The sequence below is a fragment of the Pezoporus flaviventris genome, unplaced genomic scaffold (genome assembly GCF_033815535.1).
Source record: "Pezoporus flaviventris isolate CSIRO_AGI_PZ_B2104156 unplaced genomic scaffold, CSIRO_AGI_Pfla_v1 ptg000016l, whole genome shotgun sequence".
In the NCBI taxonomy this organism is placed as follows: Eukaryota; Metazoa; Chordata; class Aves; order Psittaciformes; family Psittacidae; genus Pezoporus; species Pezoporus flaviventris.
Genome location: NW_026892564.1, coordinates 5,246,686 through 5,260,668, shown reverse-complemented (window position 1 = coordinate 5,260,668; position 13,983 = coordinate 5,246,686). Strand labels below are relative to the sequence as shown.

The 13,983-nt window shown below is 33.6% G+C and overlaps 1 protein-coding gene across 7 annotated transcripts in view; it reads right to left on the bottom strand.

Annotated features, from left to right (window-relative positions):
* The window catches only part of MGAT4C (MGAT4 family member C), a 393,664-nt gene that overhangs the window by 50,722 nt on the left and 328,959 nt on the right, over positions 1-13,983 (bottom strand). Inside the window, exon 1 of one of the 7 annotated variants that reach the window (XM_061454649.1) lies at positions 302-448. The exons of the other annotated variants lie outside the window; for them this stretch is intronic. The gene's annotated coding sequence lies outside the window, so the exon portion shown is untranslated. Of the gene's footprint in view, positions 1-301; positions 449-13,983 lie in introns of those variants that run through there. 7 annotated transcript variants of the gene reach the window in all.

The following is a 13,983-nucleotide window of genomic DNA, read 5'->3' as shown; positions in this document are numbered from 1 at the left end:
TTTATTGGATGAAGCACAACAGTTACAACACAGAAATAGTTATAGATCTTAGTTTTCTAAATGCTATCAAAGAAAACAGAATGACACCAACAACAAAGATAAGAATTTAGCAATCAATTTAAGTAAATTGCAATGTTAGGGCAACATAAATCACCTCATTTTTAGAATTTGAGTGTACCTATGTAGAAATTATGTGCTCTTAGACTAGAGTATAAAAAAGCCAAAAACCTTGAGAACACGATTACAGTATTTAAATAATAGCCTATAGAAGGCCTTTATAGTTTTCACACAGGAATCTCACCTCTGCTAACTAATCCACGTCCTCAGTTCTGATCCAGGACACTTTTCTTGACTGTCATTCCCCCACGTGATGAAAAATGCCCTCCTGGTGATGGTGGCTGTCCATGTCTTTCTCAGTAACTGCCTGCTAACTCCTTGGCAGAAGAGCCCTATTTTCCCAGTTGCAGCTTAATTTTCTCTCAGGCTTTGAAAAAATGCAGAGGAAGCATCACTTAGGCAAAGAGATATAAAAATTATGCATGAGCAGAATTTGACCTCCGGCCAGGCTGGACCATGTGTTAGATGGTCTTCCAAGCATATTGGGAAGATGACAGTTAAGAACTCTAATTATAAACATCAAGATTCTGAGCATCTCATGTTAGTAATATGCCATACTTTAAAGACATTTTTAATGCCCAAAATAAGTTAAATGCAAAACCAGAAAACACTGTTACCAGCCCATCAGATATACTGAGCTAAACCATTCTGCTTGCATCATCTCTTCATCAATTTCTGCTATGGGATTTGAAACTACCTGATTCTGACAGAAACCTGAGGAACAATAGAGATAGGAGAGAAGCCATGCATTAGGAATAAATCACTGCTGATCATAACAAGAATCTATTCCTGTGAAAAACCTACCTTTTTCATCCAAAGTGTATGCTTTGCTGATGGAAATTGCCTAACCAATGACATGTAAAAATTGAAGTTACACTGTGTGATTCTTATCAAGTCTCATTTACGTTAAGAGAAGAGTCTTTTTCTGAGCTTGTTTAGGTGGAAAATTCACATTAGATATACTACTTTCCTTAAGCCTTTTCCTCCAAAGCCAAGAAGATACCTATATATCCTGTCCTTTGGTAGACCTTTCAACATATTTTGATTTCATAGTACAGAAATAACAAAAGAATTTTTTTTCCTATGTTTCATCATTCCTAATATGCTGTCTGCAGCAAGCCATAGCTCAAGGAAAATGTTAAATCTTGAATGGCTGATGTAATTTATGCAGACTTGGACAATGATTACCTGTTATCTAGAAAAACAAAATAAAATAGGATTTAGCTTTATATATTTGGAAAATTGCCTCCCCCCAAACCAATGCACAACAGTTATCAGGAAAGCAAAAAAAAGGAAGATTTTATTTTGTGTTAACTAAAACAATTTATTCCAACAGTTTTGTTGGGGATGAAGGAGAGAAGCACTTGGCACAGTAACAGCCACCATTGAATAAACTGTCTTTACCTACTTAATTCAGAAGCTCTAGATAATTTAATGGAATGACATTGGGTTAGAAACCTGAGGATTCAGAACAATGAGCTATACAAATATTTAGATAGAAGTATAAAATTAGATTAGAACTGTGATCAATAACAAAATGATTGGATGAGCCTAGATGAACTATCTGGCCTAAAACACGAGAAGTTCACTGTCATGCTGAGCCTGACTGTGGGCCCAGCCTGATCAGACATTGCCCTGCAGCAGCTGCCACTTAAAGTTCTGAGAATTCCATACAGGGTTACTTTTTTGCAGAAAAGAAAACATTTCAAGCCTCTGTTCAATTTTTCACAAGTCAGGAGTAGTGTAAGTCCAAAATTATTTAGCATTATATTCCTTGAAGCATGGAAATGAAATATTCCTTTCAGGTTTATAATGAAGGCATGCTTTCCATTTCTCTTATCCTCACAACTATTATAATTGCAAAATACACCAGGGAATATATCCCAGTTATTTATCTATCATTAATAAATATAATTTATAGCAGAATTAAAGAAAACAGACATCAAGCAAGTAAGTGTGGAAACCAAGAGGGCTTTGCAGAAATGAAAACATACATATTGATTTGATTGGTTAGAAATTTTATAAGTTTTCTTTCTCTTTTTTCTGTCTTCTTTGCGTTTGTGACATTTGTTTCTCTGCGGGTTTATGAAGAAGTGAATTTGTTTCGTATCACCTAAAGATGCATTTTTAATTGATTTAAAACCAGCCACAAGCACTTCTTAGCCTTCAGTTACCTTGTTTGCCTCCCATATAAAACATTTATTGCTGTTTTCCTTTTTATCGCATTAATCATAAGAATTCCCTTAAGATGACTTCTTTGTTGCTCCAAATCTACCTGTAAGCTTCACCACTATGTCTTTCTCAGTCATATTTTTATTGCTGTTCAGCTTTTACTACATACTGCATTAGGTGCAGGTGCCTAAGTGCTGCCCCAAACTGACCCCATGAAGGGCACAGCTGAGCCCCTCAGCTCAGCAGAGGGCAAAGTGAATTTAGAAACAAAAAACAAAAAGGTGGGAAACATCAGAGGGAATGTCAAGGACAAGGAGCAGCAGAGGGGAGCTATTATGGACTGACCACAACTCCCCATTTCCTATTCTCTTGCACTGATAGGGGTAGGAGGTAGAGGAATTGGAAGGTAAGGAATGAAGTTGAGCACTGAGCCTAAGGAAGGGACAAAGATAGGGAAGTGACATTTTAAGGGGTATGTTCTCATTTCTCACTACCCAAATTTTGACTGTCAATACATTCTGTTTGTTTTCTGTGAGTTGAGTTTGGTTTGCCCGTGACCATACTTGCTAAGCAATCTCCCTGTCTTCATCTGTTCCATCATCTTTCTCACAGTATTTTCTCCCTCTGTCCTGAAGATGAACAGAGGGTGAGTGACTGGATGGGCACTTGGCTTGGCTGTTAGCCAGGGTTAACACACCATACACGTTTACCTCTCTTTCTTAAAATTCTTCTATGCTACCTCTTGCTTACTCTTCTTAGTCTATCTGCAAGGTTTATTCTCCTTTGGGTCTTCTATTCTCTTTATGCATACAGATAATGCTCATTTCTTTGTGAATTGTACTCAGCTCTACAGAATTCTGCTGCTGCACTTTTTGTTTGAACTGATTAAAATCATTGCTTTATGTTCCTTCCTTATGAGTGCCAGTCATGTCATGACTGATCTGATACAAAGCTAATTGGAAATAGTACAGAAAGAGGTTCATATGGAAAGACTGTAACATTCCTGTGCACAGAAGTTATTACAGTCTCTGGATCTAGTTTGTGATCTACAGTGAGACTCTTTCAGTTCCAAACCCTCGATTGTCTGATTTGCCTTACTCAGAGCACAGTAATCAGCAAAAGTAAGCTGCTTTATAGCTTCCTGGATAACAGACAATAAAGCTGCCCTACATTACTCAAAATATGTAGAACTGTTTCCTGGCATAGGCAGTTTAAAATTCTCCCTCAAGGTTAGAGAGTGTGTTTAACAACTGTGACCATTGACCAACCAGTGAACCATTATAGGTTCTGTTTGGAGACACCCTCTAAATGTAGTTATTTTCACATTGACATTCTCATGTGCATAGGTATAAGTAGAATCTTTCTATTTTTTGCTTTGCAACAACTATCTGGTAACGTATTTGAACCAAGTTGTTCTGTGATCCTGACTGGGGGACAGGTATGGAGTCCAGTCAATGGATTTCTTTTGCTACTTACTATACAGCAACATTAAATAGATCAGACAGCTGAGAGTTTTATTGATTATATTCACAAACATTGAGGTCAAGGGAATTTTTATCCGAATAAGGCAAATAAGATTAGGTTCCTTAAAGAATTTTTGTGGGTTTTTTTTTTTTTTTTTTTATACGTTTGAAGAAGCTTTATAGGTGTACCATAATAAATTTGTGTTGTAAAGTATACAATTCTACATGGGATTCTTTTTGCGTCCTGAGTTTAGCTTATGGTTTACTACCTGTCAGGTTGTGACTTCTTCCAAAATGCCACACACGTTAACTTGGCTTTCCCCAGACACAATATATGCTAATTTTGACATATTGTTAGGGAGTTTTGATAGTTTCTTCCAATTAAAATTTCCTCAGTTTTAACTTTTCTCTACAACTCATGTGTGAGTGCACGCTCCCCCATTGCAACATTAAAACAGTAGTATGCAAGTAATTACAGTTCCACATTTACATTAAGTAAAATATCTTTATTTTTTGATGCCAACATGTCCTTCTCTTTCTGTTTCTTCTATAATAAATATAAATAATAGAATATAATAATATAAATATAAAGTAATAATAATTATATAATAATATAAATAATTTTAAAAAAGACAAATGGAAAACAAAACAGCTATTTAACACTTACATACTGAATGGAAATGCTAGACTCCAGGGGCTAAGTGTATATTGCCCTCCATTTTCTGTGCTGTAATAATTTTTTTAAAAATGTGAGTTCTCCAAAAATATTCCTTACTATAAAAATTTCAGACACAACAATCATGTAACTTCTTCTGAGCTCTTTAGTCATGAAGCAGAATGCACATTACTCCATGAATAAAAGAACCATAGACAAGAATGCATTTTATAGGCTTTTTAATTTTATTTTTTCTTAACTTTCATGTGGAGTTGCATTTACTTTCACATCACTGTAGTTCATATGGTTTCAGCTGCAGTGAAGCAAAAAGCATTTTCTGGAAAACCTGTAGATGTTTTGACAATGATTTTTTTTTAATTTTAAAGGAGGTGTTTATTAAACATTAACCAGCTCAAATTACATATATTTGAAGCTTCTTCTTTCTTCTTTTTTTTTTTAACTAGATTTTAATTATTCTTATATAGCTGCTTGCTGCTTGAACTAACAGAATTTATTGCAAATTAAGTATAAAATGACATGAAAATCTAGTCCTGTTTAATTCTAATACACTATTTAGTACTATGTTTTGATGTTTTGTATTCAAACTATGGCTACCTAAATACTTTATAAGAACCCCAAACCTGACGAAGTTAGTATAATTAATCACTAGTTAATAGATTTAATCAAGGAATGATACATTTGTTCAAATGGTAAGGTTATATATTTTCATAATGACTTTATAATCGGATTTTAGGTGTTTCTCTTTGACAGTGGTCTTCAGGTACCGGCTTCTTTTCATCATTCCACTAACAATAGACTATCAATATATTAAAAACAGGGTACTTTCAGATGTTATCTGACTACATAAGAGAATTTTTATTCCACTTAAAAAAAGAAATAAAATGAACTATCTCCTGATACATCATTTTCTGTGGTAGTCAGGTTTCCAACTACAAAAGTGTATAGGTGTCAGAAATGCAAGTGGTATTTCAGCTACCAGAAAAAAAGATGGCAAATCATAGCCAAAAATTATATTTGTAAAGTATTTATTGAGTTATTGATGAAACTTCATCATAATTTGTAGTTGTTATTGTATAACAAAAATGTACTAGGTTCAGCTCCTAGTCCACTTTCTTTAATTAAGTGAGAAACCCTCAGGTAAATGCTCATTAGGGAGCGCTTATGCTTCCTAGAATGCAGGGGCACTTCTCTGGGGCTGTAAAGATGATATTAAACATTTTTCATGACACACTGCTTTTAGTTGTTTCTGGAACAAATGCCAAAGGGGAGGACAGATAAGGTCTAAATAGCCCTTCACCTAGCATAAATTAGTTAGAAACAATCTCAGCACTGGATCAAGCTAAAGAGTTGGAAACATTGGCATAGTTGGAAGATGCATTTTCTGCTAGCTCTGACTTTGTAAATAAGGGGCACCAAGAATTTATTTGGCATTGAACAAAAGTTGTCATGCCTTCAGAACATATGTAACATTTTTATTAATTATAGGTAAAAATTATTCCTGTCCTGGGCATAGTATTTTAAGTTAGAAATCTTTAAGGATATGAATCACTGAGCTTTACTGTGTGGGTTAAACTACAGCCTAATTTATTTTTTTTTTTTTTTTTTTTCTGGTATGAGAGCCTGGACCAAAATCGCAAGATTTCCTTTTTATATAAACCCATCCAGTTAGTGCAGGTGGTAGTGAAATTCTAATCCACAATGCTTCTATATATACACATATATGTTAAAAATATAAATAAAAGTACTATATTATTAAAATAAGATTTGTGTTGATGATATGACATGTTATCCCATTGTCTGCTCAAGAATTCTGCTTGGTATTTCATGTACAATAACAAAAAATTCCCATAGCATTCTGCTATATTTTTTAGGTCTTTTAGGAATAATGCCAAAGGGCATTACCATTTGGTGGATGTCACTAGAAAAAATATTGCTCCTTTTTGACAGCATTTAATGATCCAGGTCACTACCCTGAACAATACCTAGTGGCTTTGTCAAGTACACAAAAGCTTACTTCAAAAAGAGTACAGAAATGTGAGCTTTTTCTTTTGAAGGAAAATGTGAATCCATTTCAGACGCTTATTTTTCATACTTGCACAAGTGTATATAAAAACAAAGTAAACCTACAATAATTAATTCAAAACTGCTTTCTTCATTTATCCTCATAAATGTTCTATAAAGGAAACAAGGAAATAATGCATTGGGGGCTATATAAAAAGCCATCACGAAAAAGGAAATGGATTAACTGTAGAGCTTTTATAAACTAATTTTTACTGAGTTTGCTGTATAAGTAATTGAAAACTGAACAGAGATATTATACTCACAGTAAATATGGTAATTATTATAGGCTTTGAGTTATCAAGGTATTGCTTATAATTATTAGAAAGTCAACAAAACCTAGTTGTAAAATTAACTTTTTTTCTTCTCTCTCTTAAATGCTAAAACATAAACAGGCTACTTTCTACAAAAAAACAGTGTTTTGATAATTGAAATCACTAACTTTTGAATTTTTATATTTTGAAGACTTAGCTAGTTTCAAATAATTTTGAAGCAGGTCTTTCCAAGAAATAGCTTATTTTAGAGTAATGAAAAAAATTAAAGAAATATGTCTCTGCATGCAGATACTGTTAAAATAGTTAAGTGAAATTTTTTTTTTTCTCTTTTGAGTTTTAAGGATAAAAAAAAATTTCCATATGACATGTTGCCTTGTTAGTGTCACAGAACACAGGCCTCAGACAACACTGAGCACTCAGTCAGCTCCTTGGATGATGTAAATAAATGTAACTCTATTGAAGGCACCAAAGCTACATGTATCAACAACAGGTAAAGATCCAGACTTTTATATTCACCAGGCTTTCCTTCTCCTTTTCAGGTGCCTCTACAAGAACTTCTGCTTTCACCTCATGTACAAGAATTCCACCTAAATTCACATATATCAAAACAAACAAACAAACAAACAAAAAAAAACACAAAAAACCAACCTGCAAATAGCCAATGAAACTGAGATCAAGGTTCTACTTGCGGATGACAGTGTCTGTGCGTAGATGTTCGCATGTGAGCTAGTGATCAGGTAGGTCATTTACAAGTTATATATCTACTGTCAATTGAATGTCTTCAAGTATCTTTCCATTCACCATACCGCTAGGATTCTGCTGTCCTATAGGTTCTGCATTGAATTTACATTGATAAGAGGTATCTCTGATAACCTAGACCACCTAAAATAATGTAAGATGTTTTCATGCAGGGAACTGACCATTTTCTTATTAAGCATGAGGGAGTTTAAAGAGCAGTTCAACCCTCTGTAACATGGAAATTTAAGGTGTGATTAAGAATGGAAGTATTTAGTGCCATTTTTGACACTTCTGGAGAGCTGTGGCTAAAAGATACAAAGTAAAACCTACAGACAAACTCATCCTTCTGAAATGAAGAGCTAAGTGAAGCCTAACAGCGTAACTCAAGGTATTTACAATGACAACATATGTCTCTGGGAAACTCAATCCTGTTTGGATTGCTGATCAGCTAAACAGCTTTTGAGGATCTATTTGCAACATTGACAATATTGACAAGATAACTAGATATCCATTGGTGTCCTAATCTGTGAGCTAAATCCTACCCTGAGTGATGATAGTAATTTAGCCATTACTTTTCCTAACCCCTTTCAAATGCTACAAATTCATTTGATACTGAATAATAGCAAAATCCATAGCCAGGCACAGTTCTCTAATTATTAATTACTGCACCTTGTTTATGATGTACATGATCTAGATACGTGCATGGGACCTCAGCTAATCTGTGCTGGGAGTACTTTGCTAATTCTCATCACCAGGTTTAAATTCTAATCCAAGGACAGAAGTAACTGAGTAGGCAGTTTGTGGGATGGGTTTTTGCTGGTTTTCAGTTTTTTTATTATTTGAAACAAACAAAACATTTTGAATACAGATAAAAGTACCCAGCTATTTCCATGGCTCACATCAGAAAACCTTAATATGTAAGTAACAGGGGATGTAGACATAGAGACCTTATAGACCTATTTTAGAAAGTGTACCATTAAGGTGTGGCAAACTACCAACCCTCTATGTAATGCAGAAACAGGGTTTTGTTCTTTTCATGAAGGTTTCACCTTCATGTTTTTATAGCTGAGCTATGGCTTGCTATCTACTAATAACTAGCAAAGACAAAGTCAGATAATATTGTTAAAGGTAATGTGTTTCATTTAAATAAGTAGTCTGTGGTTTGGTCCTTTGGAAGACCAAACAAAACTGCAGTCAAATTAACCCATCTGTTTCCAAATGTAGTTAATCCATTTATTGATGGCTAAAAAACATGAGTATGATGGACTCACTGGGTATTCTTTCGTGTTCACAGAAGAGTTTTACAAGCATGTACAAAATATTGCATAAGGCAAGTCAAAGGTCAGATGACATGAGTATGAGAAGTTTTGGCTGGAATTTTTCTGCCAGAGCCAAGTTTCACTAAGAAACAGTATTTTATTAAGATCCAGAACATTCTGTCTAAACCTGTAACTGAATTTAAAGTAGCATTTCAAGATTTTGTGTAGGTTCCTCCCAAAACTAACTTAGAGTAATGAATACTAGAGGATGAATGTCAATGGCATGGGATTTTTAGTTTCCAGCACAGAAATGAGCACTTTCAACATAACACAGCTGGTGTGTAGGACCAGCATTCTCACAGTCAAAAGGCTAGTAGCAGCAAATCAGCTTCAGAGGTCTAAGAAATTTAGCCAGCAAGGTCTAAGAAAATTCTAACATGCTAGAAATTTGGAAGAAAAAACATTTAAGTAGCTTTAACCCACTCGGGACTCCCCCTGCCCCCAAACATTTCTTGTTTATCAAAACCTATGTTTTTCATCTTGACGCTTTGATCTAGACAAAATACAGATTACATTAATATGAGATTTCATCAGAAATATTTATTTGGGTTAAAAAAAAAATAAATCTCCTTTTCATGTTATTACAAATATCCCCCTTTTCTTCAACCAATAATGTACCTGAAGACAGTAACGTGCATGGATATTAAGCCCCGATTTGTAAAAATGAAATAAAATATGAAACAAAAATCTTATATAAATTAATAGTTGTTGGCACAAATTACAGCATTTAAACATGTAACTGGATGACAGAACCTGAAAATTAACTATCTCAACAGTTGCAACAAATGCAATCATTTGTTTTGCAATTATGTGTCCACACAGTTGATTCTGGAAAATGACTGCAGGTGCAAAATTGAAGCCTGGGTTATGTTACTTTTTAAAGCATGGTCCTTAATGTAATTTGTGTTTTAATATGCATCTGCAGCATATATTGTAATTGTTTCTCTAGAGCTCATATTTATGATGTGAATACATAATATCAGTAGCGCAGATTGTATACTATAACTCCAGAATGTCAATTGTGTTTTAGAAGGCCTATTGATTGGGAAGTAGCAATTTGTATGACATGCAGAAGCTATGGAAGTGTTTCAGCATCTTTTACCTTATAAAGTTCAGTAGTTTATATCATGTATTATCCCTAGTTAACTTTAAGAAATATTGCAGAAACCTAGAAAATTGCATCCTGAATCTAAAGTTCTTCATTTGGTTTAAAACTTTTCTCCACCACCATGATGTTTTAAGTGCAGCTTTTAGTAAAAAAAAAGCTTTTCTTTTAATCATCTTTTATTTATTTTATCTCTTTGTTATTTCTTAATCCAGTGACAAAAACCTGGATGACAAAAGAACACTTTTGAGGCCTAGAAACTATAAAAAATATTCCAACTCTCTTGCTCACCACTCTGCAAATACATCCATCTCACTACTTGTTTACCACTGCTTTTACTTAGAACCTGGGGAAAAGCTTCAGAAGCTCCATTTACAACATTGCAGGATAATATGGCAATCAGAAACTGTGCAGAAGAAACCATTAAATCCTTTTTCACTCAGTTTTCCATACTGTGGATGTGTACATTTGCAAGTAAATCTGGCTAAATGATGCATTTTCTCTTCATCCTTTCCTTCTTGCACCCATCCTTCTTTTAATTGGAATGAGAAAAAATGCAAAATTATTGTCTGTCTGGGTTCTCAGGTGTTTTTTTTTCCTCATGCAAATTGTGGTTTCTAGAAATACATGCAACAACACACTCAGACCCACATGAGCTTTTGGATATTTGCAAACTGTTCTCTTTTCTCCGGGGGAGAGTCTATTATATCAAGTGTGCATCTAATGTGTGACATTGCTACTATTTCTAAATAGTGCATATTATTTTTAAAGTAGGACAATGATACTGAATGCTGGACTGTAGATATTAAAAGGAAGGTATTCTTGACTTCTGAACTGCAATTAATCATTCCTATGATGAATGAACAATTGATAAATAAATATGAAAGGAAAATATGTTACTGGGAATTTAATAACTGATTAGAAAATTTAGAATTTATATCATGAAATCTTTGTCCTATTCTCCAAATTGACATTAAAAAAATCAACCAAAAAAAAAAAAAAAAGAGGGTTTAGAAACTACAAAACTCCTCACCTTCACAAAATTTCTAAAATTGCCAGATGTATTGAGTTGGCTTACAATGCTCTCATTTTTCTTTTTTTTTTTCTCTAGTAATGTATTATTTTTCCTTTTTAACACTGACATTACTTATAGGTCTATTTTTCTGAGTTCATTAATTATATTGAACAACAGAAAGATGAATACTTTCATTATCATAGTAATTTCAGTGCCACCACTAGGTGCACTAGTCAAAGAAAAGTGTCTCCTAAAAGAAAATAGGTACTCAGACTACAGTTCCCAAAGGGCATTTTAGCAAGAATAAGGAGTTCAGTGTTTTGCTCAACTGAGTCTATTAAAACTCTTCTCAGTTGAAATTGGTTTTGGACAGTTCAAATTAAAAAAAAAAATCAATTACATATAAATTATTTTAATAGAGCATACATATATATGTATGTATGCAGATATGTATGTATAAAATTCATCATTAAAAAAAGTCATCATCGTAGAAACGCCAGTTTTCACTTGTGAATGATTCTAATAAAAATTTTTTAAACAGCTTTCCTCCATAGCAATATCGGATACTAAGACCAGATAATCCCAGATAGAAATTACTCTTTTGCAATATTTAGCCAGCTCTGTTTGTAATACAGTTTGTGCTATCATGTACTACAGTCTGCAACCAATCCCATTTTTACCAGGGGAAGTAATGGTACCACAGCTTGCTTGTTATTATCAGTTTTTATTCTGCTTTGACACATGGAACATCAGTACTTTGCAGACACAGCATTTCTTTCAAAATTAAATTTCTTTCTTCCTTAGTGTTTTCATCAATATTTTTCTGTAATCCATAATATATTTATAAACTGCATCTTTACTATGTGATACTTAATTCATGTGATCTTACAGTACTATCAATTTCTCACCAATTTCCTGATTACCAGAGCCGAAATGCTCTTAAAGTTATTTGTCAATAAATAGGGAAAAAACCTGAAAGCAAAATTGCTAATAAGACAGATAGATAAAAATAAACCAACTCCAGTGTAAAGAATAGGTCTTCATTTAGGGAAAATCTGCTGCAACTGAAGTGACTGAATTTTTGATGCTGATTTACAAAGGAAAAAATATTTCTTCTTAGGCTTGCACTGAAGGTTGGCTTTCTATTTGAGAAGAGCCATTGCTTTTGGACTTTGCAATATGCCTTTTCAAGAGCTATCATGGCACTATCAACTTTACTTACAACTGAACTATCAAGGGATTAATTTCCTTGACAAAGTTTAGTTCTAGTGGGTAAATATTAGAGCCTTGATCTGCTTGAAAATCAGCAAACTACAGTTGTGGTGAAAAAAAAATAAAATCAATAAAGTAAAATTTGAAAAAAAACCCACTATCATGAACCAAATGGGTACACAGTCCTTTAATGAAAGGCAAACTGAAGTTTTCATTTTAGTTTGACAGTTGCATTGATGGAAAAATCTTTAATCCAATATAAGACTGTGTGGAGAAGGGATGCAAATGTGCATTTCCATTACACTTATGGCCATGTCTGTTACACGCTTGCAGGGTAAGAATAACTTTATAATCTACTAGTCTTATAGGAATTTTTAAAAACACTGTTTCTGGGTATCTTTGGGTAATTAATAACACAAGTATCTTAAAGTGAGTTTTTCAAAGACACTTATAGATGTAGACAGACATCCACTGAAATTTCTAAATTACATTTTTAGGTATTTTTTTGAGTACTCATTTGTGCCCTTAATGTCTAAATAATTTGAAAATATACATGGTTCTTTGTCAAACTAAATGATGTAAAAGATGAAGTCCTTTTTGCCAAATATAACCAAAATTTAACCCAAAACTCTGCAATTCTCATTTGCATAAATATCAGCAAAAAGCACAATATATAAACTAAGTAGATAAATTCCCATTTAACCATAGAAAAGCAGGAAAAATACTGAAGGAGGGAAGTTTTTTAAAAATACAATAAAAAATGGGAATATCGCAAATACTGCTACTAATTATCAACAGATGAAGACTAAAAGTAGACTTACCATTGCAAATACAGTGCACTTTCAAATCAGACATCACATCATGAATTCTGGGCGCTTGGCTGCTGAATTCTGGTATTCAGTATTTTTATTCAAATATCTCTAAAGGCTGATATTTCCTCTATATCTGAAAACATAAGATACAGCTATAACTCTAGTCAAGCTAGATAAACATTCCTAAAGTACACAATCACCCTCCAGAATTTTAGCCAACTTCACTAAACTTTTAGTGATAAATTTTATAAAAGCTTGGTTCATTTTTCATCATTATAGTTGGGATCACTGAAACCACAAATACCAGACAATCGAAAAAAACTTTTTTTGCTGCTCCCAGCACGATTTAAGAATGAAAGAGTTTCAGAAAAGCTTTTTACACTTATAATAGGAACAGAACAAATCCTACAAGCTCTGTAAGATTATCTGGTCACTATGTTCCTACAGAAAAGAACAGGAAAAAAAAGATACTGTCACACAAAATGTACCAGTAATGAATTTTGAAATGTCCAAGGGCCAATGAGTAGAGGGAAAGTAACTTATCTTCCTAGGCAGCTGATTTTGTCTCTTCTTCTTATACCCAAAATTCATTTCTCCTGCTAAAATCATTCCTGTTTCAAGCACTTAATAAAAGTCTTCCTCACATCAAGAAACAGCGAAACTTATTTTAAAATGTACATCTGTCTCTTTGATTTTGTTGTCTTCTTTGCTATTTTGAATCTGAAGCTTTGCTTATTTAATAGGTATACAGAAATTTAGAATATCAGAAAACATAATCTCAACATAAAAAAGTCAAATTAAATGACCTGTTTAAAAAAAAAAAAAATCCTCTCTAAAAATCCAGCATGTAGCCCCCGAAGTCCCATCTGCTTTTAGATATTCTGATATCAGAGGAGGATCCTCAAAGTTTAACTACTGATATTAAAAGTCAAGCATCATTATTATCTGACCTTGCATAGTGGCAAGTGGCAAGTAGAAAGATGATTCTAGTAGTTCATAAATGACCTGCCTTTGTATCAGT